Source organism: Arachis ipaensis, chromosome B7 (genome assembly GCF_059453495.1).
Source record: "Arachis ipaensis isolate K30076 ecotype BB chromosome B7, ASM5945349v1, whole genome shotgun sequence".
Lineage (NCBI taxonomy): Eukaryota > Viridiplantae > Streptophyta > Magnoliopsida > Fabales > Fabaceae > Arachis > Arachis ipaensis.
Window position 1 is genome coordinate 44,953,059 of NC_142442.1, and position 5,319 is coordinate 44,958,377.

The 5,319-nt window shown below is 40.9% G+C and overlaps 1 non-coding gene across 1 annotated transcript; it reads left to right on the forward strand.

Annotated features, from left to right (window-relative positions):
• Nucleotides 1-4,230: 4,230 nt before the first annotated feature.
• Nucleotides 4,231-4,338, forward strand: LOC148551002 (small nucleolar RNA R71). Its single transcript, XR_015892722.1, has one exon. It is a non-coding gene; the product is annotated as a small nucleolar RNA R71 (small nucleolar RNA).
• The last annotated feature ends 981 nt before the right edge of the window (nucleotides 4,339-5,319 follow it).

The following is a 5,319-nucleotide window of genomic DNA, read 5'->3' on the forward strand; positions in this document are numbered from 1 at the left end:
TTTTGGTTTAAAGGGGTATTGGCTTTTTCTGCTTGCTTTTCTCTCTCTTTTTTTTTTTTTGCCTCTTTTTTTTTCTACAAGCTTTCTATTCACTATTTTTTCTTGCTTCAAGAATTAATTTTATGATTTTTCAGATCATTAGATAACATTTCTCCTTTTCCCATCATTCTTTCAAGAGCCAACAATTTTAACATTCATAAACAATCAAATTCAAAAATATGCATTGTTCAAGCATTCATTCAGAAAAACAATAGCATTGCCACCACATCAAAATAATTAAATTGTTTTAAAATTCAAAATTCATGTACTTCTTTTTCTTTTTCAATTAAAAACATTTTTCATTTAAGAAAGGTGATGGATTCATTTTCATAGCTTTAAGGCATAGACACTTAGACACTAATGATCATGTAATAAAGACACAAACATAAATAAACATAAAGCATAATTTTCGAAAAACAGGAAAATAAAGAACAAGGAAGTTAAAGAACGGGTCCACCTTAGTGATGACGGCTTGTTCTTCCTCTTGAAGATCTTATGGAGTGCTTGAGCTCCTCAATGTCTCTTCCTTGCCTTTGTTGCTCCTCTCTCATGGTTCTTTGGTCTTCTCTTATTTCATGGAGGAGGATGGAATGCTCTTGGTACTCCACCCTTAGTTGTCCCATGTTGGAACTTAATTCTCCTAGGGAGGTGTTGAATTGCTCCCAATAGTTTTGTGGAGGAAGATGCATCCCTTGAGGTATCTCAGGGATTTCATGATGAGGAAATTCCTCATGCTCTTGTCCATGAGTGGGATCTCTTGTTTGTTCCATCCTTTTCTTAGTGATGGGCTTATCCTCATCAATGAGGATGTCTTCCTCTATGTCAATTCCAGCCGAATTGCAGAGGTGACAAATGAGATGAGGGAAGGCTAACCTTGCCATAGTGGAGGACTTGTCCGCCACCTTGTAGAGTTCTTGGGATATAACCTCATGAACTTCCACTTCCTCTCCAATCATGATGCTATGTATCATGATAGCCCAGTCTATAGTAGCTTCGGACCGGTTGCTAGTGGGAATGATTGAGCGTTGGATGAACTCCAATCATCCCCTAGCCACGGGCTTGAGGTCATGCCTTCTTAGTTGAACCGGCTTCCCTCTTGAATCTCTCTTCCATTGAGAGCCCTCTTCACATATGTCCATGAGGACTTGGTCCAACCTTTGATCAAAGTTGACCCTTCTAGTGTAGGGGTGTGCATCTCCTTGCATCATAGGCAAGTTGAATGCCAACCTTACATTTTCCGGACTGAAATCTAAGTATTTCCCTCAGACCATTGTAAGCCAATTCTTAGGGTCCGGGTTCACACTTTGATCATGGTTCTTGGTGATCCATGCATTAGCATAGAACTCTTGAACCATTAAGATCCCGACTTGTTGAATGGGGTTGGTAAGAACTTCCCAACCTCTTCTTCGGATCTCATGTCGGATTTCCAGATATTCACTCTTTTTGAGTTTAAAAGGGACCTCGGGGATCACCTTCTTCATGGCCACAACTTCATAGAAGTGGTCTTGATGCACCCTTGAGAGGAATCTCTCCATCTCCCATGACTCGGAGGTGGAAGCTTTTGCCTTCCCTTTCCTCTTTCTAGAGGTTTCTCCGGCCTTAGGTGCCATAAATGGTTATGGAAAAACAAAAAGCAACGCTTTTACCACACCAAACTTAGAAGGTTTGCTCGTCCTCGAGCAAAAAAAGAAAGAAAAGAGTAGAAGAAGAAGAAAAATGGAGGAGATGGAGGAGGCTTTGTGGTTCGGCCAAGGGGGAGAAATGGTGTTGAGATTGTGTGAAAATGAAGGAGTGAAGATGGGTTTATATAGGAGTTGAGAGGGGTGTAGGGTTCGGCTAGTATGGGTGGATTTGGGAGGGAAAGTGGTTTGAATTTGAATGGTGAGGTAGGTGGGGTTTTATGAAGGATGGATGTGAGTGGTGAAGAGAATGGTGGGATTTGATAGGTGAGGGTTTTTTTTTTTCTGGGAAGAGGTATTGAGGTGATTGGTGAATGGGTGAAGAAGAGAGAGAGTGGTGGGGTAGGTGGGGATCCTGTGGGGTCCACAGATCCTGAGGTGTCAAGGATAGCTCATCCCTGCACCAGGTGGCATGCAAAAACGCCCTTTCTGCCAATCCTGGCGTTAAACGCCTGGATGGTGCCCTTTTCTGGCATTTAACGCCAGCTCCTTGCCCATTCCTGGCGTTAAACGCCAGTCTGGTGCCCATTTCTGGTGTTAAACACCCAGAATGGTGCCAGACTAGGTGTTAAACGCCCATTTGCTGCCTTTACTGGCGTTTAAACGCCAGCAAACTTTTCCTCCAGGGTGTGCTATTTTTTTCTCTGTTTTTCATTCTATTTTTGCTTTTTCAATTGTTTTTGTGACTTCACATGATCATCAACCTACAAAAAACATAAAATAACAATGGAAAATAGATAAATATAACATTGGGTTGCCTCCCAACAAGCGCTTCTTTAATGTCAGTAGCTTGACAGTGGGCTCTCATGGAGCCTCACAGATGTTCAGAGCAATGTTGGAACCTCCCAACACCAAACTTAGAGTTTGAATGTGGGGGTTCAACACCAAACTTAGAGTTTGGTTGTGGCCTCCCAACACCAAACTTAGAGTTTGACTGTGGGGGCTCTGTTTAACTCTGTTTTGAGAGAAGCTCTTCATGCTTCCTCTCCATGGTTATAGAGGGATATCCTTGAGCCTTAAACACAAGGGATTCTTCATTCACTTGAATGATCAATTCTCCTCTGTCAACATCAATCACAGCTTTTGCTGTGGCTAGGAAGGGTCTGCCAAGGATGATGGATTCATCCATGCACTTCCCAGTCTCTAGGACTATGAAATCAGTAGGGATGTAGTGGTCTCCAACCTTTACCAAGACATCCTCTACAAGTCCATAAGCCTGTTTCTTTGAATTGTCTGCCATCTCTAATGAGATTCTTACAGCTTGTACCTCAATGATCCCTAGCTTCTCCATTACAGAGAGAGGCATAAGGTTTATGCTTGACCCTAGGTCACACAGAGCCTTCTCAAAGGTCATGGTGCCTATGGTACAAGGGATTGAGAACTTTCCAGGGTCCTGTCTCTTTTGAGGTAATCTCTGCCTAGTCAAGTCATCCAGTTCTTTGATGAGCAATGGAGGTTCATTCTCCCAAGTCTCATTACCAAATAACTTGTCATTTAGCTTCATGATTGCTCCAAGGTACTTAGCAACTTGCTCTTCAGTAACATCTTCATCCTCTTCAGAGGAATAATACTCATCAGAGCTCATGAATGGCAGAAGTAAATCCAATGGAATCTCTATTGTCTCATTATGAGCCTCAGATTCCCATGGTTCCTCATTAGGGAACTCATTGGAGGCCAATGGACGTCCATTGAGGTTTTCCTCAGTGGCGATCACTGCCTCTTCCTCCTCTCCAAATTCGGCCATGTTGATTGTGTTTATGGCCTTGCACTCTCCTTTTGGGTTCTCTTCTGTATTGCTTGGAAGAGTACTAGGAGGGAGTTCAGTAACTTTCTTGCTCAGCTGACCCACTTGTGCCTCCAAATTTCTAATGGAGGATCTTGTTTCAGTCATGAAACTTTGAGTGGTTTTAATTAGATCAGAGACCATGGTTGCTAAGTCAGAGTGGCTCTGCCTAGAATTCTCTGTCTGTTGCTGAGAAGATGATGGAAAAGGCTTGCCATTGCTAAACCTATTTCTTCCACCATTATTGTTGTTGAAACCTTGTTGAGGTCTCTGTTGATCCTTCCATGAGAGATTTGGATGATTTCTCCATGAAGGATTGTAGGTGTTTCCATAGTGTTCTCCCATGTAATTCACCTCTTCCATAGATGGGTTCTCAGGATCATAAGCTTCTTCTTCAGATGAAGCATCCTTAGTACTGCCTGGTGCAGCTTGCATTCCAGACAGGCTTTGAGAAATCATATTGACTTGCTGAGTCAATATTTTGTTCTGAGCCAATATGGCATTCAGAGTGTCAATCTCAAGAACTCCTTTCTTCTGACTTGTCCCATTATTCATAGGATTCCTTTCAGAGGTGTACATGAATTGGTTATTTGCAACCATTTCAATGAGTTCTTGAGCTTCTGCAGGCGTCTTCTTCAAATGAAGAGATCCTCCAGCAGAGCTATCTAATGACATCTTGGATAGTTCAGACAGACCATCATAGAAGATTCCTATGATGCTCCATTCTGAAAGCATGTCAGAAGGGCACCTTCTGATCAATTGCTTGTATCTCTCCCAAGCTTCATAGAGGGACTCACCATCCTTCTGTCTAAAGGTTTGAACTTCCACTCTAAGCTTGCTCAATTTTTGAGGTGGAAAGAACTTTGCCAAGAAGGCATTGACTAGCTTTTCCCAAGAGTTCAGGCTTTCTTTAGGTTGTGAATCCAACCATGTCCTAGCTCTGTCTCGTACAGCAAAAGGAAAAAGCATAAGTCTGTAGACATCAGGGTCAACCCCATTGGTCTTGACAGTGTCACAGATTTGCAAGAATTCAACTAAGAACTGATGAGGATCTTCCAATGGAAGTCCATGAAACTTGCAATTCTGTTGCATTAGAGAAACTAATTGAGGCTTAAGCTCAAAGTTATTTGCTCCAATGGCAGGGATTGAGATGCTTCTCCCATAGAAATCAGGAGTAGGTGCAGTAAAGTCACCAAGCACCTTCCTTGCATTGTTGGCATTGTTGTTGTTTTCGGCTACCATGTCTTCTTCTAGTTTGAAGATTTCTGTTAGGTCCTCTACAGAGAGTTGTGCCTTAGCTTCTCTTAGCTTTCGCTTTAAGGTCCTTTCAGGTTCAGGATCAGCCTCAACAAGAATGCCTTTGTCTTTGCTCCTGCTCATATGAAAGAGAAGAGAGCAAGAAAATATGGAATCCTCTATGTCACAGTATAGAGATTCCTTGAGGTGTCAGAGGAAAAGAAGAATAGAAGGAGGAGGTAGAAGAATTCGAACTTATTAAGAGAGATAAAATTTGAATTATTGATAATAGAGGAGTGTTAGTCCTTAAATAGAAGGATGTGAGAAGAGGGGAAGAATTTTCGAAAATAAATTAAAAAGATTTTGAAATAATTAAAAGAAAATTTTGAAAACTTGATGAATGATTTTCGAAATTTGAAGTTGGGAAAGAAATAAAGTGATTTTTTTTTGAAAAAGATTTTGAATTTAGAATTCAAAAAGATATGATTGAAAATTAAATTTTGAAAAAGATATGATTAAGAAGATATGATTGAAAAGTTATGGTTTTAAAAAGATATGATTGAAAAACAATTTTAAAAGATT